This window comes from Chrysochloris asiatica, unplaced genomic scaffold (genome assembly GCF_000296735.1).
Source record: "Chrysochloris asiatica unplaced genomic scaffold, ChrAsi1.0 scaffold00055, whole genome shotgun sequence".
NCBI lineage: Eukaryota > Metazoa > Chordata > Mammalia > Afrosoricida > Chrysochloridae > Chrysochloris > Chrysochloris asiatica.
In genome coordinates this window covers 7,842,507-7,864,777 of record NW_006408573.1, presented here as the reverse complement: position 1 = coordinate 7,864,777, position 22,271 = coordinate 7,842,507, and positions in this window count along the sequence as shown.

Below are 22,271 nucleotides of genomic sequence, written 5' to 3'. Positions count from 1 at the left end.
AGGAATCCAGAGGAACTCTGCTTGGGCTGTGCGATTGGAGGGTGGCGTGTCAACAGATGAGAGGCAGCCCTCTAATATTTCTCCTGCCAGTTGGGGAGAGGGCAGAGGCATTGGTCACATGATTCATCAGATAGCTTTCAAAGCCATCCCTTAGGGGACCTCTCTTCCTTCATGTTAGCTATAACAATATCAACAGCACTTAACAATATATTGTTGTTGTTAAAATGTTGTTGGGTTGGTTTCTACTCATATCAACCCCATATAGGGTTTCTGAGGAGCAGCTGGTGGTTTTGAACCATCATCCTTGCAGTTAGCAGTCCAGTGCTTATCTGAAATAAGGTCTGTGTTTTGTTATTAGTTGACTTTGAGTAAAAGCAACAGTGTTGCCTGGCGCCGTGCCATGGTCTTGATTGCTGGTGTATTTCAGTCCATTGTTGGGGCAGCTGTATCAGTCCATCTCAGGGAAATTCTCTACATTTTTGTTGGCCCTCTACTTTACAAAACAGGAAGACTATTGACTATGACATGTACTCTAAAAAAATACAATCAGCATGCGCCTTAGAATTGAGGACGAAGAAAGACTGTGCTTGCTGCTTCTGGGCGCATCAGGAAATAGCAAATTACTGGAAAAGGATGTCATGTGTGGGGTTAAGGTCAATTTCTCTGAGACCCTGTGACCCAAAGGGGTTGTTTCTCAGAGGATAATGTTTAATGTTGTTATTAGCTGTCGTTCATGTGGTCCCTAACTCATAGCAACTATGTGTTACAGAGTAGAACCGGTCCATTTTCTTGGCTGTAATCTTTTTTTTTTAATGTTTTATTGTGAATTATGTGATAGTTTACATGGGAGAACATCAGCTTTACATTCATCCTCTCATGCCATGGTTACAATCCCCTCCAGGCATCATCAACCTGTTCCCACCCCCCACTCTCCCCCGGTTGTCAGCACACAGCCACTCTCTCCCTCTCTGGGTCTAGAGTCCCCAGTCACTCCATCTCTCCACATCATCGTCTTTTTGGCTGTAATCTTTACAGAAACTGTTTGCCATACCTTCCTTCTGTGGAGCTGACGAGTGGATTTGAAATGCTAACCTAAAGGTCAAGTGCAAACTGCTTGCACCTCCTAGGCTGCTTCCAGAGGATAGTTGGGCAGTGTTACCAGAGAGATAGAAGCTAGACACTGGCAGCAAAACAACAGAAGTTCCTGGCCTCACCCAGATGCAAAGTGTAGACCTGAGAGTTAGGCCCAAAGCTCCTAGAGTTTGACCTCTAAGCCTCCATGGTCCATGGCCTGTGTATATCCCAAAGTGGCCAGTGGTGTCTGGCAAACGACTGCATGCATATTGTATGTATTTCCTGTTGTTATCTGCTAGTTATTTTGGATGGTCACTCTCTCTCCGGGTCCTATTCCTAAGGGTGGGTGAGTGAGTAGGGAGCAGCTGGTCTGATTGAGAATGGAGAACACAGGGCAGCTATTTTGCTGTTAAAAAATGACAGCAGCTAACAACCGAGAGAAGCAAAATGCTTCCATCCCTCGTTGTTGATAAGGGGGAGGTGCCTGCCTTGTTGTCACTGTGTTGCTGGTGACTCCCTGTATGGACCGCACACACTCAGCTGCATGGAGATCAGGAGGGAAAGCTATGGTAGGAGAGGAGGGCCTTGGCCTTGGGCACAGTTTAGCCTAAATCCTCTAAAGCTTTTTAGTCACAGTCAACTTTTCTTAAACTTCTAATTGATGCTCATGGTCCCGAGTTTTATTTCACATTCCTTTTCCATACTCAACTTTTGTTGTTGTGGAGTTCTGACTCATAGCGCCCCTGTATAGGGTTTCTGAGGAGAGTTTGAACTGCCAACCTTGCCACTTAAACTTACCTCGTGGTCCAGTTCATTTTCCCACACTGCCACACAAAACCATAAACAGCAAAAAACATCCACAAACATCGACTGTTAAAATTTGTGTTTTTCCTTCCAGTCTTTTTTTTTTCTTTCCTGCTTAGATTTATCTCATTTTATCATCTTAATAAGGGTATATATACTCATGCAGCATCCAGGCAGCCCCTTGGTTATAAACATCTGATTTACAGACGACTGCGGGTCCTAGTGGTTGTGTGCCAGGAGTCAGTCCTGAATCATAGCCACCTTGTATAGGGTTTCTGAGGCTGTCTATCTATATGGGAACAGAAAAGCTCATCTTTCTCCCATGGAATAGCTGGTAGATTTGAACTGCTGATCTTGCAGTGAGCTAGCCAAATGCATAACCCACTATGCCACCAGAGCTTCGTGTGGACAACTTGTATTTACCCTTTAATATTATGCAAACTGGCCCTCATTTTGAAAAGGTGAAACCAACCCTTAATCCAAACAAATTCTTCATCACAATTACCTTCACTTGCTGTAGTGCAGTTTTTAAATAATTGAAAGAAAGCCTTTGAGCCTTTTTTGAGCTAATCTACCTCTGTTGACTCAATTTCCACTCATGGTGACTTTATAAACCAGAGAACTGCTCTATATGGTGTCTGAGGCTAAATGTGAATAACATTGAGAAGAATGGGGCTTTCAGAACACTTCATTCAGAACACTGTGTGCTCAGGAGGCACACAGACCAAGAGGCAGTCGTTTGAACAGAACAAAGGTACTGTATGGTTTAAAATCAGTATGTGCCATTGTTATTTCATCTGTATGCTGAGCAAGCAATCTGAGAAAGTGGATTATATGAAGAAGAATGTGGCATCAGGATTGGTGGAAGGCTCATCTTCCCATATGCAGAGAACACACACACCCTTACTTGTTAAAAACGAAGAGGACCTGAAGCACTTGCTCATGAAGATCAAAGAGCAATAGCCTTCAGTTTGAATTAAAATAAATGTAAAGAAAACAGAAAATCCCCACAACTGAATCAATAAACATGATAAATGGAGAAAAGATTGACGTCAAGGATTTCATTTTACTTGGATCCACAATCAAAGCTCTTGGAAGCAGCAGTCAGGAAATCAAACAGCGTACTGGATTGAGAAAATGTACTGCCAAAGATCAAGTATCAAAGAGCAAAGATGTCACTTTGAGGACTGACGTGTGCCTGGCCCAACTCACGGTATTGTCATTTGTCTATATGCATGTGAAAGTTGGGCAATGAATAGGAAGACCTGGAGAAGCCGGGATGACGAGACTTTAGCTCATGTGCTTTGGACATATTCTGCTCTGGTGTGGCTCTGTGGGCTAATGCGCTGGACTGCAAAGTTGGTTTGAACTGCAAGGTCAGTGGATCAAGCTTACCAGCCACTCCTCAGAAACCCTATACAGGGTCGCTATGGGTTGGAACCAACCCGACAGCACTCAACAACAACAACAACATGGAGGTACCAGTCCCTAGAGAAAGGACATAATTCTTCTTTTGTTTTTAACAGTATTTACCTCTGTTCACTTAATCCTCCCCCCCACACTCTGTAACCATCTTAGAATGCATCATTTAGCAAGAAAATCTTTTAACTTTTTGTAGCAGTGGTCTCATGAAATGTTTCCTTTGGTGATTGACTTATTTCACTCAGCATAATGTCCTCCAGGTTCATCCATATTGTGACGTGTTTTGCAAATTCAACATTGTATAAGAATATTCCATTGTGTATATGTACCAAAGTTTGTGAAACCATTCTTCTGTTGATGGGCACTTAAGCTGTCACCATCTGTTTGCTGTTATGAATAGTGCTGTAATGAACACTTTGTTATTGTTGTTGTTATGTGCCGTGGAGTTGGATCCGACTCATAGCAACCCTGTACTGGATTTCCAAGGATGTAAATTTTTACGGGAGCAGAAAGCCTCATCTTTCTCCCGTGGAACAGCTGGTAGTTTTGAACTGCTGACCCTGAGGTTAGCAGCCCTATTTGTAACCACTACTCTACCAGAGCTCCTTGCAATGAACGTGGGTGTGCATATATCTAGTTGTGTCGCTATTTCTTATTTCTTGAGGTTATATACCAAGTAGAGGGATTGCTGGGTCATATAGTATTTCTATTTCCAACTTTTTAAGTAAGCCCTACCATTTTCCATAGTGGTTTCACCATTTGACGGACCCATCAGCAGTGTAAGAGGATGGAGGACATCATTCTTGGTAAAATAGAAGGTCACTAAAAAAGAGGAAGACCTCCAACGATATGGATTGGTACCGAGGCTGCAACAATGGGCTTAAACCTAACAATTGTGAGGAGGGGACAGGACCAGGCTGTTGTGCACAGGGTTGTTAGGAGTCGGAACTGATTGGATGGCAGCTAACAACCACCAAAGTTTATGGAAGCGGGCAGCCTCACCTTCCTCCTCATCAGGAAGCATGCTCTGGTTCAGTATGCCTGCCATGGTCTGGAGTCAAAAAAAAGGTCTGCAAGCCACTGTTTGTTGTTGTTGTTGTTGTTAAGTGCCATCGAGTTGGTTCTGACCCATAGCGACCATGTATAGGGTTTCTGAGGAGCAGCTGGTGAGCTTGAACTACTGACCTTGAAGTTCATATGGCTTTGCAGTCTGGTGCATTAACCCACAGCGCCACTGTTTTGTTGTAGTTGTTACGTGCCGTGGAGTTGGTTCCGACTCATAGTGAACCCACATAGGGTTTCCAAGGCTGTAAATCTTTACGGGAGCAGAAAGCCTCATCTTTCTCCCGCGGAACAGCTGGTAGTTTCGAACTGCTGACCTTGCAGCTCGCAGCCTGACTCGTAACCACTATGCGACTAGAGCACCACTGCTTAGAGAGCTGTAAAATCTATGCGTTCTTGCTATGTTCCCTGTCTGTAAAAGGAGGGTCCTGGGTGGGATTGGAGCCCCTGAATGGTGCAAACAATTTTACATACTTGCCCAAAAGTTGGAGATTTGAAGAAAGTCCTGGTTATCTACTTCCAAAAAGTCAGCCGTTGGAAGCCCTGTACAGCACAGTTCTACTCTGATATACATGAGGTCACCACGAGTCAGAGTCAACTCAACGGCACCTGCAGGTGGAGCTGTTGTTGTTGTTAAGTGCTGCTGAGTTGGTTCCCACTTATAGCGACCCTGTATAGGGTTTCCAAGGAGCCGCACGTGAGTTTGAACCAATGACCTTGTGGTACAAACCAACCTTTCGGACCACTGCATTATCCCACAATGCCACACCAGGATTCTTTCCAAATGCTAACCAGATCAGTTTTGTAAAACCTCCCATCCCCATCAGACAACGAAGAACCAAGGCGTTGTCAACCCCGGGGTGCATGCTTGAATATGTCGTGGGCAGTGTCCTAGGGAACTGGCCCGTGGAGATGCAGCCTGCCCCCAGGGATGGTACTGGGGGAGGCCTACAGCATCAGGGCCACCATCCAGAAGACTTAAATTCCCATCACAAATCCAGCCCCTGCTCTGCGCTGGGCTCTCTTGTGAAGCTGTCCAATAAGTCATTTCTAAAGCATTAAAAGCCTAGATGTTGAGCCATTTCTGAAATGGAGGCTTTTATTTGCTCTATTATTTATGATGCTGTCTGGGTTCGCTTTCTTCCTCTCTACAAGATACTTAAGGGACCCAATCTACCTGCTCCTTGCATTCTCAGAAAGCACACGGGACTGCAGTGCAAGAAAGCACCAGTGGGTAGCTAGTCTCACTGTTTATGTAGACAACAGCAAATTTAAGAAGGGTGGAAGTCAAGTCCTGTTTCAAGGTCAAACACAAACCAACAGCAGAGACGGGACTGAAGACAATTTAGGTGTGCAGGTGATTTTTAGTTTCAAGAAGGGGGCTTCCTGTGAGGTGCCCTGCCCAGATACGATGATAAAATCAAACACAGTGCTTATTCTGCAATGGTCAGCAGAGTCTGGAGAGGCGGGTCATTCTGGCCACCCATTTTCAGAAGGACACACATTAGGAAGAGCACAGCAGGAATCACATTATGTGTCTATGACAAACAGTAAATGAATTGGAAAAATGAGCTTACCCTTTGAACCAGCAATTTCATGTCTGAGTCACATGCTGTGAGTTTCCTATTGCTACTATAATACATTCACAAACCTGGTGGCTTAAAACAACAGCTTTTAAAAAAATAATATTTTGTTATAATTTAGGTGAAATTCACACAGCAAATTCGGTTTCTCTTTAACAATAAAAACAAACCAACATTGTGAATTCAGTGACGGTTACAGAGCAGATCATCAGTTTTACATTCAACAAATCAGATACTTTGGTTTCATCTCACTGACTGCAATCCCCACAAGGTAACATCACTTATCCCATTTCCTCAGGTATCTCTTGTTTTGCTTCCTCCTTCTTTCTCAGCCCTTCTGAATTTTATTCTTGGATAAATGCTGCCCTTTTAACCTCAAATAGTCGACCATTCTATGCAGTGTGTACCTCACTGGTGGTGGTGTCCTCCTGATATACCGATCGATTGCTTGGCTGAAAACTTCAGTTCCAGACTGGAAGGGTGACCAAGGGCCGAACAAAACATGTTTAAACATGTGTCTGTGATCAGTGGACGGCTGCAGACAAGTTCTCCCACTAATAATCTTAGGGTGCCTTAAGGAAAAAAAAAGGCCCAATCAAAACATGGTTTCTGAGGGGATCTGATGGTCCAGTTCTATTCAAGGTCAACTCAGAAGGTTAAGGTGACAGTTTGGGGGGACTCAATAGGGGTTATCTTGCTCAATTCTCTTGAAGGACACAGGACAATCACTGAGATTTATTAGTAGAAGAAGTTTTAAGAAAATTGAAAATTGCATTGGTGAGAAACAGGAAAAATTGTGCCAAGGAATTCCCTCCTCCCCATCACAACAATGTACCTGCTCATTCTTTGGGGGTGTCAAGGGTGGTCCTATGAGAATTTCATTGGGATACCTTACCCCATTCACCCTTCAGCCTTGACCTTGCCTTCTTCAGACTTCTTTTTGCTCTTCAAATTCAAAGAACATTTAGAGGAACAGGATTTGAGTTCCTTGAAGATACCAAAATTGCTGTTTTGACATGGTGTAAATTGAAGAGCACAGAATTCTTTGAGGAAGGGTCGTTGTTGTTGTTAAGTGACGTCGAGTTGGTTCCATCTCATAGCGACCCTGTATAGGGTTTCCAAGGAGTTGTTAGTGGGTTTGAACCGCCGATCTTGTGGTTAGCAGTCTAGTACTTATCCTATAGCGCTATACCAGGATTCCTCTGTAAAGATTACTGCCTTGGAAACTATATAGGGTGATTCTACTCTGGAGTGTTAGTTGGACCGATCCTGTGGTTCAAGCTGACCTTGTGGTCCAGTGCATTTTCCCACAGCGCCATTACCAGGACGATGGAAGCACTGCATTCAGAAGTGTGTAGACCTAGATGGAAATTATATTGAGAACCAAGCACTTCACATTTTGATAATTTTGTTTAGTAAAGATTTCTAAAATCAAAAGGACTCCTGGTGTGGTGCTGTAGGATCAGCACTGGACTGTGAACCACAAGGTCAACAGTGTAAACCCACCAGCTGCTCCTTGAAAACCCTATACAGGGTTGCTATGAGTTGAAACTGACTCTATGGCACGTAACAACAACATGAGCAAAATATTGAATGACACCAGAAACATCTGGAAAAAATGGAAGGAATACACAGAGTCATACCAAAAAGGATTAGTCGATGACATTCCACCATTTCAAGAGGTACCATATGACAAGAACTAATGGTACTGAAGGAAGAAGGCCAAGCTGCTCTAAAGTCATTAACAAAAAACAAGACTCCAGAAATTGACAGAATACCAATAGAAATGTTTCAACCAACTGATGAAGAGCTGAAAGTACTCACTCATTTATGCTAAGAAATTTGAAAGACAGCTACCTGGTCAGCTGACTGGAAGAGATCCAAATTTATGCTCATTCCAAAGAGAAGTGACCCAACAGAATGTGGAGATTATTGAATAATAGCATTAACATCACACACAAGTAAAATTCTGCTGAAGATAATTAAAGACCAGTTGCAGGAGTACATACACAGGCAGCTGCTAGAAATTCAAGCCAGATTTAAAGGAGGACATGGAATGAAGGATGCCATTGTTGATGTCAGATGGGTCTTGGCTGAAAGCAGAGAATACAAGAAAGATGTGTACTTGTGTTTTATGAACTATGCAAAGACATTCGACTGTGTGGATCATAACCAACTATGGATAACATTGCAAAGAATGGGAATTCCAGAACTCTCAGTTTTGTTCATGTGAAATCTGTACATAGACCAAGACACAGTCATTCGAACAGAACATGGGACACTGCATGGTTTAAAAGCAGGAAAGATGTGTATCAGGTTTGTATCATCTTATCATATTTATTCATCTGCATGCTGAGAAAATACATTTTTAAAAATGGACTTTATGAAAACTAATGTAGTATTAGGATTGGAGGAAGGCTCAATATACCTGTGATATACAGATATTACAACCTTGTTTGCTGAAAGCAAGGAGGACTTGAGTCACTTATTGATGAAGATCAAAGACCATAGTGTGAAAAAAGATTAAAGTTATCAAGGACTTTATTTTACTTGGATTCATAATCAAGGTTTATGGAAGCATCAGCTGCAAAATTAAATGATGTATTGTATTGGGCAAATCTGCTGCAAAAGAATGCTTTAAAGTACTAAAGAGTAAGATGTCGTTTTGAGGACTAAGGTATTCATTTCATATCCATTTGAAAGCTGGGCAATAAATAAGGAAGAATGGTGAATTGGTGTATTTGAATTGAAGTGTGGACTAAGAAAACCTTGGATTACCAGAAGAACAAGCAAAGCTGTGTTGGAAGAAGTACAGGGAGGGGATTGTAGTCATTGCAATGAAAAGAAATACAATAGGATGAATGTAAAACTGAAGTGCTCCCATGTAAACCCACATAATTCACAATAAAAACTTAAAAAAAAAAAAAAAGTACAGGCAGAAAGCTCCTTAGAAGAAAAGATGTCTCTCGTACTTTGGACATGTTGTCAGGAGGGACCAGTCCCTGGCGAAGAACATCATGCTTGGTAAAATGGAGGGTCACTGAAAAAGAAGAAGACCCCCAGTGAGATGGACAGACACAGTGGCTATAAGAATAGGCTCAAATGTAACAATCGACATGGGATGGCACGGGACCTGGCAGTGTTTGATTCTGTTGCACAGAGGGTGGCTGTAAGTCAGAACTGCTTAGATTTCACCTTAACAACATGATTTTATAGCAATAGTTTTGGACTTAGCCTTGTGCATGTCCTTCCAGATACGATTATACTTGCACAAATAAGAAGGCATGTACTCATACATACCTTCTTATACATATATATGGGGTCAGGGTATGGTGCTATAGGACAAGCACTGGACTACTAACCTAAAGGTCGGTGGTTCAAACCCACCAGCCACTCCTCAGAAAAGGGTTGCTTATGAGTCAGAACTGATTTGACGGCACTTAACAACAACTAACCACAAGGTCAGCAGTTCAAACCCACCAGCCGCTCCTCAGAAACCCTATACAGGGTCTCTATGAGTCAGAACTGACTCGATGGCACTTAACAACAACAAACATACATGTGTATCCATACCATCTACGTAACCATTCATATATTTTTGGATTGTTTTTTACTGTTGTTGCAAAATTATACAAGTATATGTGAAAAACACTTAACCAAAATTGTCCCTTTTTCTTGTGTACTTCCCCCCTCTCAATATTTTCTGTTTATTTAAAAAAAAATTTTTGTGTGTGTGGTCTGAGTGAAAGCTTACAGAACAAATTAGTTTTCCGTTCAACAATTGGTTCTCAGTGTCTTTATTTACCTTGGTCAAGTTGTGCTGACTTCAGCCATTTGGAACAACCTTTTCTATCACCGAAAAGAACAAGTGTCTATTACCTAGAGAGCGACTATTCTCCCATCTCCCTGCCATCACTGGTAATCATCAAAGAACTTTGCTTTCTGAAAACAACACAATTTTATTATCTTACAGTTTTGGAGGTCAGAAGTCCAAGATGGGTTGGCAGGACTGTGTCCCATCTGGAGGCTTTCGGGTGAATTCATTCCCCTGCCTTGTCCAACTTCTGGAGGCTGTTCACAGTCCTTGGCTCATGGGCCATTCCAAGCAAGGGCATCACTTCAACCTCTGACCATGACTCTCTTGCTTTCCTCTTTTAAGGACCCTTGTGGTCACATTGTTGTTGTTGTCAGGTGCCTTCGAGTCAGAACAGACTCATAGCGACCCCAGCCACAGCAGAATGAAACAATGTCCGATCCTGGGCCAACCTCACTACCGCTGCCACACTTGATGCCATCAATGATGCCACCTGGCTGATCCATCTCATTAGGGGTCTTCCTCTTTTTCTCTGACCCTCCATCTTAGCATGACATCCTTCTCCAGTGACTGTTCCCTCCTGACAATATGTCCAAAGTAGGAGAGACGAAGCTTAGCCATCCTGGCCTCCAAGGAGCACTCTAGTTGCACTTCTCCCAAAACAGATCTATTGGTTCTTTTGGCAGTCCATGGCACTTTCAGTATTCTCCTGCAACACCACAATTCAAAGGCATCGATTCTTCTATGATCTTCCTTATTCACTGTCCAGCTTTCGCATCCATATGAGGTTATTGAAAATACCATGGCTTGGGTCAAGCGCACCTTAGTCCTCAAGCTGACATCTCTGCTCCTCAACACTTTAAAAAGTTCCTGTGCAGCAGATTTGCCCAATGCAATACGTTGTCTGATCTAATCTAGGATGATCTTCCCAGACCCTTACTTTAATCACTGCTGCAAATGCCATTTTCCAAGTTGTGTGACATATTCACAGGGTCTGGTGCCATCTTTGTTGTTGTTGAGTGCTGTCAAGTTGGCTCTGACCCATAGTGATCCTGTATAGGGTTTCCAAGGAGAGGTTGTGAGCTTGAACTGCCAACCTTGTGATTCAAACAGACCTTGTGGTCGAGTGCTTATCCTGCAGTGCTACAAGAAGGCATTATACTGTTTACCACATTTGTGTGCATAAATACATGTGTGTGCAAGGATGCAGGTGTGATGATTTCAACTGAAAGCGTAGAGACCATCCAATGTCTGACAGTAGGGTCTGGTTGAAGGACAATAACCATTCTATAGGAGGCTCCATGACACAAAAAGGATGAGGTAGGTAACGTGGGAGGAGAAATTCACAATTCACGTGTTTAAGGCTGACTATGTGTCAGGGGCAGTGACTCACACAGGACGAGTTTATATCTTCTTCCTATACAAAACCAAAATACAGACACACGTGTGTGCTTGGGAAAAAATGTCTTATCTGAAAAGTAAATATTCAGTCTTTAGCAGTGAATTTAGGAGGCGAAGCCCAGGAAGTTGAAAGGGGTGTTTGGATATTTCCATATTGTTTTATCTTTTTCAACAAGTATTTATCATTTGTGCTTAAAAAACTTGGAGTTTGGAATCAGTGTTTTATTTAATGAAGCTTAATTACGCGATTAAGATTCATTAAATAAAACACACTGATTCCAAACTCTAGGATTTTTTGGTCACTATGGGTCAGAACTGACTCTACAGCACTTGATAGCAATAACATTTACTCTATGCGTTAAATAATCTGTGTTCCAACCATGCCAGGACATTCAATACAGCCATTTTAAATGTTGTAGAATAAGACTTTTGTGTGGTAGCATAGTGGGTATGAGTTGGGCTGCTAACCTCAAGGTCAGCAGTTCGAAACTACCAGCCATTCCATGGGAGAAAGATGAGGCTTTCTGCTCCTGTAAGATTTACAGCCTTGGAAACTTTATGCAGGATCAGTATGAGTTGGAACCGACTCCATGGCATATTACCACCACCAAAATTTCGTACAAGTTGTGTGTTCATTTCTGGAAAGAAGACACAGGGCTTTACCAAATTCTCAAGGCCCTCCAGGAACCAGGCTTAACAGATTAATTCTACAGAAACCTACTCATGGGGGCATATTCTGCACAGGCACTACCAACGTCGCTTTCTGCAGCCTTTTAAAGATTCCTTTCTTAAATTTTACCTTCATCTCCTTCCATATCAACTTCCTTTGTCCTGTCCCCAAACCATACTAACAATCTAGAATTCCACCATAGAAGAATCTTTAATACTTTGGAAAAGATCTTCATGATAAAAACAACAACAAAAGTGCTTTGAGTCAATTCCAACTTGCGGCAACCCAGAGGGTATACGTTATGAGCACATTTTCATAAAAAGATCATAGATACATGTATTCCTGGTAAAGGAACTCAAACGAATAAACTATACTTGTATGCTAACAATTGTTTCTGAGTGTTTTTAAAATTTCCATTTTGGTCTTATTTGTATTCTTTACATTCTTTTACAAAGTACATATATTTAAAGGCACTTTCTTTCCAAAAAAAAAAAGGAAAGGGAGGCTTTAGGAAGATAATTTGGTACTAGCTACAAAAATTTTAAATGCACATATGCACATTCCCTTCCGTCCAACAATTCCATTTCCAGGAATCTGATCTACAGAAATCCCAGTACATGAGCCCAAAGTGGTAACACTGTTGTTGTTGTTAAGTGCCATTGAGTCAGTTCTGACTCATAGAGACCCTGTATAGGGTTTCCGAGGAATGGCTGATGAACTTCCCGCCGACCTTGCGACCTTGCGGTTCAAACCGACTTTGCAATCAGCACATTAACCCTCACCACACCAGGACTTTGGTAACACCGTTGTTGTTGTTAAGTGCCGTGGAGTCGGTTCCGACTCATAGTGACCCTGCACAGGGTTTCCGAGGCTGTAAATCTTTACGGGAGCAGAACGAGGCTCTTTCTCCCGCGGAACCGCTGATAGTTTCGAACTGCTGACCTTGCGGTTCACAGCCCGATTCGTAACCACTACGCTACCAGAGTTCCGTAGTGTTGTGAAAATCTGCCATGGGTCTCAGCCCTTGAGAAGGTAGTTGGTGAGATAAAATACGGTGAAATAAACATACTGCTGTTCACCAGGCACAAGGCACATCTGCATGTTCTGACAGTCTAAAGTAAAAGAGAGGGAGTTACAGAGCAGACTGTACAGTAAGATCCAACATACATAAAGCACTGCTACTGCTGTGTCTGAGTGGAAGGAACGGTGCTGAAAGGGGGCTGGAAGGAAGCCTGCATGCTTGTTGATGGTGGTTATTTCAGGAAGGCATGGGGAGTTGGCGTGGGGGTGTGGGAGGTGATGGTGAAGGGGACTTTTATGTTTTGCTCTGGATTATTTGAATCTTTTATAAATCTGATGAGACATGGACGTGGATTAATAATGCAATCTATTTAAAAGTACACAGTAAAAATCAGTCTTAGAAGAAATAAAATCAAAACGTTCCTTGGATGTGAAAATGATGAGAGGGTGATGGGTTTGCACATGATTGATGTCGCTGAACTGTAAATGTGAAGATTGTTGAATGTTACGTATGTGAGGGTAAGTCAGAAAATGTTGCTCCTGGGTTCCAGTTCATCCATGCATGTGTCTATTCCAAACAAAACATGTTTAACCCTTTAAACATCCTGTAGTAATCAGTGGATGATGGCAGACAAGTTCTCTCGGCAACATTTGTCTCAGAGTCTTGATAGAGTGCCTTTTAAAAAAAGGTCCAATGAAAATAGTGGTTTCCTAGGGGATCTGAGCCAGTTCAATTCAAGGCAAAGATGGCAGCTCAAAAGGTGATGGTCACTGTTTTTTGTTTGTTTGTTTTTTGATTCCCAGGGTGTAATCTTGACAGATTTTCTTGAAGGACACAGGATGCTCACTGGGACTTAATATGAAGAAGTTTTAAGAAAATTTGAAACATTGGTGAGGAAAAAGCCAGGAGAATTGTGCTGAGGATTTTTTCCATCATGACAGTGCACCTGCTTATTCTTCCAGGGTAACAAGCACTGTTCTGTGAGAATTTCACTGAGAAACCTTACCCCATCTACTCTTTATCCCTGATCTTGTGCTTTTAGACTTCTTTTTGTTCTCTGAGCTCAATGGACATTTGAAGGAACATGGTTTGAATTCCTTAAGGATGCCAAAATTGCCTTTTTGACATGATGCAAATTGAAGTGCACAGAATCCTTCAGGGAGGGGTTAGAGATATGGAAACACCACCTTCAGAAGTGTATAGACTTAGATGGAGGAGATGTTTAGAAATAATAGCTTCATATTCTGATATTTTTGTTTAATAAGAGATTCTGTGATTTTGAGGACTAAGGTGTACCTGACTCAAGCCATGGTATGTTCAACAGCCTCATATGTATGTGAAAGTTGGACAATGAATAAGGAAGACCATAGAAGAATTGGTGCATTTGATAAATTGTGTTGGAGAAGAATAATAAAAGTACCATGAACTGCTAGAAGAACAAACAAATCTATGTTGGAAGAGGTACAATCAGAATGTTCCTTAGAAACCAAGATGACCAGACTTCATCTCTCATACTTGGACATATTATCAAAAGGGACGAGAACTTGGAGAAGGACATCATGCTTGGTAAAGTTGATGGTAAAGTTGACAGACTCGACCCGTGGATCTAATGGATTGCAGTCCAGTGCAATCCACTAGATTGGAAAAAAAGGAAGACCCCCAACAAGATGGATTGGCACAGTGGCAGCAGCAATTGGCTCAAGCGTAGCAACGATTGTGAGATTGGTACAGGACTGGGCAGTGTTTTGTTCTGTTGTGCATAGACTGTCTATGGGTCAGAACGGACACAATGGCACCTAACAACAATACCATGATTTTGTAGCAAAACTTTTTTACTTAATCTACTATATTTACCACACACACACAAATTTACATATATTGAATCCATAAACTCATTTGCCTTATATAGCCCCAAGGCCTAAAACACCTGTGGAATTGAAATCCTGGCAATGCCACTGGCTGCAAAAAATAGGGAACTTAACGCCTATTTGGGTTCTATTTTTATTAAAGCCTCATTAACTTGTTTCTGTTGCAGCAATTAAAGTGTCGAGCTTGATGCTCCCCAGGCTGTGGCGGAGGATGCTGTCTTTGTGAGGCTGTTGGCATGCAGAGGTTTTCTTTTCAAAAGGACCCCGGGGGTTGAAGCCCCAAGGTGGGACTTCTGAGCAGATAATTGGGTAGCATCTACAGCTGGTCTTAAGTTAAATGGAGGCTGAGGATACTATAACTTCTACTTACTTTTTCCTCCTTTGCCTAATTTTGTAACTCAAAACCAGTTTAAAGCTTTCAACCTACTGCTGTGAATGTTGAATCCTTTCACATCAGTAAAGAATTAAGTGCTGGGCAGCACATGGAGGTCAGGTGTGAAGTTTCTCTTGGCAGAGCTGTGGGGACACATTCCTGCCTCTAACTTGGCGCCTAGAAATCAGCTAAGCTCAGGTGAGACTGCAGGCTGGAGGGTGTCCCCACCACCCAACTCTGCATCTTCACCAAAGATCAATTCAGTGATCATTGGTGAGGACCCTCATTAATGTTAACACGAATGGTGTTAACAGTTTATGCTTGACTACTAATTTAAAAGAGTCCTGGTGTGGCGCTGTGGGGTGTGCCAGACTGCAAAGCCGTCTGAACTGCAAGGTCAACAGTTCGAGCTCACCAGCTGCTCTTCGAAAACCCTATACAGGGTTGGAACTGACTCGACGGCACTTCACAAGAACAAGAACTAATTTAAAAGGGAGCATGTGGCTCCATATGATAAGCACTGGGCTGCAATCCATTAGATCCACGGGTTGAGCCTGTCAACTGCTCCGCGAAAGAAAGATGAGGCTTTCTGCTCCCTTGTAGATTTAAAGCCTCAGAAACCCTATACAGCCAGGATCACTGCAAGTCAGAACCTACTCAATAACAGTAACAACTAATTTAAAGACTGGCTGGATACACCCAGTGGTACTGTAGGACACAGATCTGAAAATCAGATCATATAAAGATGACAGGATTACGGGCAAGAAAACCCTACTCTAACACATGAGGTTGCTGTGAGTCGAACTCCATGTGTTTTATTTTTGGTACTGAACACAAGGCTCTGTGTTTGTGTTCTGGAGGGTGCAGTAGGTCTGGGGATGGAGCCTGTATTTCTAACCAATTCGGAAGAGCTGCTGCGGCTGCTGGTCTGGTAGCCACACTCTGACCACACTTTGGAGGCCCCCTGACATGTCCACACCCTGAGATGGGAGGCCAGTCTGCCATAGGCTCTCCAGGCCATCACGTACGTGGTCCCTCTTGGGATCCTGATTGCCGTAATATCCTTCCAGCCCCATCCAGGATCAATCAGCTCCACATGCATGACTGGGTTTGGCATAGCCCCTTTTTCCTTCCTCATGCCTTCTCCTGCTCACTCTTGCCTTGCGCTCCAGGCTCCTGCCAATGGGCTTCCTCTCATCCTTTGAGGCAAGCCAAGCCCCTTCCTGCCCCAGGGCTTGGCTCGGGCCATGCTTTCTGGCTGGAATGTCCTTTCCCAGGCTCTTCACTGGGTCCCACGGCCTTCCTCAGAGCAGCCTTCCAGGAACACACCATTTAAGACAAGACGACATTTCCTTACTTGTTCCGGTCCACACATCTGTTAATTCACTTGACAGATCTCCTTGGATCCCCACCATTACTTATTGCTGGTAGGAAAACCTCAAACTAAGGTAGGACTCCTGACATCAGTTGGTGTCTATGTTGCAGTCTGAGACTAAAACTCCTTTTTGCATCAAAAGTAACTTCTGTGTTGAGAATGCAGCCGTCATTCCTCCTGGTCTCCACGGTACCCCTGGAGAGTTTCATAGTCAACAGTTTCAGAAAACAATCTGATTTTGCTTGCTTGCTTGCTAACACACTTTAAGAAAACTGGGTCCAAAACAATTCTCAGAACAGATGCTTACTCAACACAAACTTTAGCATTAGCAGGTCTTTTCTGCAGCCCAGCAAGGAGGGTCTCATGATTGTTTCAAGGTCGGTCATGCCCAACTGAATAATTACTTTGTAATTTCCAAAACCCCCTCCCCCAAACTGCAAGTTTAGAAACCTTTGTCATCTCCTACCAACTAGATGTACCCTCCTCACCCAATTTTGTAACTGTTACCTAAATGTCAGACAATCACTGAATTTTTACTGAACTTCCTTGGATTGTCTCATCCTTGGACCACTGGACTTCATGATTCTCAGTTTGCAAACTGTCTTACCGCTCAGAAAAGCTCATTACTTTTCATTTTGAACAGCCTCTGCCATTTTGCTCTCTGGTCTGTGGCTTGCCGTCTGTCGCCCCTTTAGAGTGTAAATTCCACAAGGGCAGGGAAGGACGGCCATTCCACTCTCTACAGCTGATCCCACATGCCCAGCACTGACACAGAGACGACACAGGGAAAGAATGAATGAATGAATTGATTTGTTTCAACAGAAATTTGTCCATGGCTAGTGTGGGGACCAGGTTGAACCGATGGGTCTTGTTCTCTGGGTCCTCCCTCCCACCAGGCCAGTTACTACCAGGCATCACTTTGTTTTGAAGCAAGGAGGAAGGTGGTGGTGGGAAGTAGAGGGAGGCAGGGGACTTTGGGAACAGCCCAAGTTGCAGATTAGACATATTTAATCAAACCCAGAGGGCCGCACTGTGTCCTGCCAATTGAGATACCCCGATTAAACAGGCCAAGGGCCCCAAGGGCAAGATGCCACGCCAAATCACTTTTCAAAAATAGCAACTTGCAATCTCAGGAATGAGCATGCGTTATCAATGACATGAGCAGTGTTTAGAAAAAAAAGGAGGGGTTCTGTGTGAGTTGCTGGTAGTAGCTATGTGGCCTAGACAAAGCTTGGGCGCTTTTGTCTCCAAAGCAGACACTTAAAAGTGATGGCATGGTGGTACCTGTAAAAACTGTTTTGAAAGGACCAAAGTTAAATCAAGAGATACCTTCTGGTGTCATGAGATGAGGACTGTTCATGGGTCCTGGACAATGACACAGTTAAGAACTTGACCTTCAGAACCAGTCAGCCCTGGTTCCAGGCTTAGGCCTACCACTTGCTGGCTGTGTGACCTTGAGTAGGTTACTTGACCTTCCTGGGCCTTTCTTCTCTGTAAGATAGAGGGAAGCAGTAATTTACCTCTTTAGGGGTATTGTGATGATTATGTGAGGTAGTGATATAAAGTGGGTGTCACAGTGCCTGGCACAGAGTTGGTTCTCAATAAACGAGAGCTATGATCAGTAACACTCATTTTGCAGAAGGCACACTACCTCTTTGTACTGGTGTGGCACGGGAGGATAAACACTGTATTGCTAACCGCAAAGCCAGCAGTTCAAACCCACCAGCTGCTTCTTGGAAACCCTATATAGGGTTGCTATGCATTGGAACCTCTTAGGGTTGTTGTGATGATTAAATGAGCTATTGATACAGGGTCGCTATGAGTTGGAACGGACTCGAGGACACGTAATAACAACAGTGGCAGAGCTGGGTGTTGAGTCTGCACTTCTCCAGCTCTCAGACCCATGTGTCCTGAATAATTTATGTCATGAGACTCCCTGCTGGAAAGAGTACATGCCTGCAGCCTCCACCTGGAGAGGATCATGGATGCTGGTCCTGCAAGAGGCCCCTGGTCTCCATCGGCCACCAAGGCCCAGTACGAGGCTGTGTGTGTTTTCAGTTTTCTCCCATTCCCCTTCTCAGCCCTCTCCCCTCCGACAGCCCAGTGCCTGGGGTCAGTGGCCTTCACTGTCACATCCTTCCGGAGCCTGGTGGGCTCCTTCTCCCACTCTGGGCAAATCTGTTAAAAATTCATAGCTCAAGGAATTTTCAAGTGAGTGGGAGTTTCATGAAGTAGTAATGCCAGTATTCAAGTGTTCTGATACTCCCCATGGAAGAGTTGGTAACCTGGTACCCAGGGTTTCTTCTCTGAACTCAGCAGCAGTTCTCACTTAGGAGGTGGTGGTGGTGGTTGGTTTCTGAATAGTCAGTTCTGCCTCATGGAGACCCCCATGTGTGCAGAGTAGAAGTGCCCCACAGGGTTGTGACCTTTCAAAGGCAGATCAGCAGATCTGTCTTCCAGAATGCCTCCGGTACGGTTGAACTTTCCGGCTACTGGTTTAGCACTTAACTGCTAGTGTTCTTCGTTACAGTCTGCCCAACAGCAGTGAGGAAATGAGTGGGCCTCTTAGTAAACACCAATCCATTTCAGTTCTAGAAGGGAACGGGTGGGATTACTGAACAAAGTTAGAAAATGAGTGTCCTTTGAAACCGTTTAAAATAAGTTCTGCTCCTGAACCAAAGATAGCTGAGTGTCCAGCCCTCTTTGTTCCATGAAGATAAGGACATTCTTAATTTCACTAAATTGTGCTTGTAGAAATTATTGAATTGGTGTGTTTTTTTCTTTGCTATGTATATTTTCAACAACAACAAAAACTAAAATTTAAAAAGATAAAGAAGGAAAAAAAGAAACAGCTACACATTCTAGGAACTACTATTGTCCTCTCTTCTCCCCGGTGAGTCTGGCTTCTTCTCTGGAGAGACCACACTTTTTCTTCAGCGGATCACTTCCTTTTCTCTCCCCTGTCTCATTTGTTGCACTTGAATCTCATCTACTCCTTAGCTGTTGGTTGTTCATAGCAACGCTGTATGACACCAACCTTGCTGCACAGTGCATTAACCCATAGTGCTACAACACGCTGTCAATTCTAACTCACGAGTGGTGGTGGTCATAGCAACCTTGTACAGGGTTTCCGAGGCTATAAATCTTTACAGGAGCAGAAAGCCTCGTCTTTTTCCCATGGGGCTGCTGGTACTTTTGAACTGCTGACTGTGAGATCAGCAGCCCATCTCATAATTACCAGAGCTCATGCAAGTGGAACCGCTCAATAGGGTTTCCAAGGTTGTGATCTTTTGGAAGCAGGTCCCCAGGCCTATCTTCCAAGGTGCCTCTAAGTGGGTTTGAACTTTAAACATTTTAGTTACTAGTCTAGCACTTAACTTTTTGCTCTGCCCAGGGACTCTCAGGATTTAACTATTCATTTGCTTTTCTGCATGCAAAGAAAAGAAAGAATCCTCCAGGAAGGATTTTATTTGCACAAAGGGAGACATGTAAATCATCATGTGGGAATCCAACTTCTCTGAGAAGGGTGATCTTGGAGCAGAGATTGTCATAAAAGCTTGAAACTTTGGATTTTTTTTTTTTTCCTTTAACTTTTTAAATTAGTCATAGGTGGAAATGTTTGCAAGGACTAGCTACTTCTGTGTGCTCCTTTTATGGATTCTGAAGTAATCCACTAGCAGTTCCCAGACACTATTTTCAGAGCTGTGCTAACACTTGTTAATAATGCTGGTGTATAAAGCCATGTTCATTTTAAACTCATTTAGACACAAAGAAAATAGGCTTATTTGTATCAGAGGGAAAGGGGAAAAAAAATCAAGTTACTGCAATCAGAGATGGAAAATGCTCGAAGTTTTAAGTAAAATCAAAGATTTTTTCCATTAGATGAAATTATTGAAGAATGAATGAAATTTTTAGATGAAAGCAAACATCCACTCGGATGAGCTTATTTGCAGCTTGCTTGTGGCTCTCTGATGGCTCCTAGTTGGAACCCAGTTCCCAACGCTAATGCTGTGAAATCTTTCCAATAAACTTAACTTGTAAATGTAGGAAAGCATATAATGTTGTTTTGCTTTTAAAAATTGCTTCAAAAAATGACGGTCGTACATATATAGAAATCAAAATTTATTAATGGTTACCAAGGGTAGGTCGGAGGGAGAGGAAGGAAAGTCATCATTTAGGAGTCTGTTAAGGGTGATAGAAATTTTTGGAAATGGAGAATGGAGTCTGAGTTCAAATCTTGTTACTTACCAGTTATGTGACTCAGTTTTCTCATCTGGGAAATGGGAACGATAATAACGCCTCCTTCCATATGACTGTGACAACGAAATAATACACTTCCTTTCTCCCGCCCTTAATTATTGTCTCCTTTTGCTGTTGTTGGGAGGTGCCACTGAGTCACTTCTGACTCACAGTGACCCTATGCACAACAGAACGAAACACTGCCAGCACCTACAATAAACCCATTGCTGATGCCACTGTGTCAAGCCATCTCAATAGAGGTCTTCCTCTTTTTCACTGACACTGGCACGATGTCTTCCTCCAGGGACTGGTCCTGCCTGAAACATGTCGGAAGTATCAGAGATGAAGTCTTGCCATTCTCGCTTCTAAGGAACGTTCTGACTGTACTTCTTCCAACACCGATTTGTTTGTTCCTCTGGCAGTCCATGGTACTTTTTATATTCTCCAATACCATAATTCAGATGCATAAGTTCGTATTACAGTTTTCATTATTCATTGTCCAACTTCTACAAGTATATGAGGCGATTGACAATACCACATTTTGGGTCAGGAGTACCTTAGTTTTCAAACTGGCATCTTGGCTCTTGAACACTTTAAAGAGCTCTTGTCCAGCAGATTTGCCTAATATGTTGTTTGATTTCTTGACTGCTGCTTCCATGAATATTGATTGTGAATCCAAGCAACTGTAGCACTTAACCTTATTAGTTTTAAATTTCATATCTTAGATATTTCACTTTCTGAGACAGAATCTGAGTCCTGCTTTTCATATATTATTAAATCTTTCCATTTAAAATGATTCTTAGATCTACAACAGGATTTACAGTAGACTTGACCTTACTATTCCCATGGCTCTTTTTAAAATTCTTTATTTTGACTGTTTTTTACCTCTTATTTTAGTTACAGTTCATCTTTTCTTAGCTTGCAGACTTTCTTTCTACTTCCATTGCTCTTTCTTTTATTTCAAACCTTCCTTGTGTCTTTCTGCTTCTCTCTCTCATTAGTTGCAGGTATTGTAAACCAAGGAAAAGAAAGTACATTGTCCCCCAAGCCTCCTACAACCTAATATACTCATCTATCCTCTCATTTAGCTTTTATTATCTTCCATATTCTGGCATAACCAGACATACTACTTTAGGACAAACTACCTTTTCTCTTTAAAAAACCAATGCCCCATATAACTTGTGAGAAGTCATTTTGGCTTCTTTCTTGTTTGTTTTTCAGGCCACGCTAAACTCGCAAATTAGTTCTTTATGGTGGTTGTTAATGTCTAATAATCATTCTCAAAAATGAAAGACTTGATGGGGACTAATTAGAAATTAATTATAAAAATATCATTATAATTGCATTAACTATAAAACTAGCACAAAGCCAAAAAAGCAACTTTAGATAAAAAAACATTTCTAAATATAGTGATTAATCTTATTTTCAAAGAGTTTCAGGTATAACATATACTATTGAAGCATAATAAAAGTTAACAAAATCTCTGAATCACAGAATTTCTGCCTTCTAGACAGCTACCTGGCCAACTGATGGGAAGAGATCCATACTTGTGCCCATTCCATAGA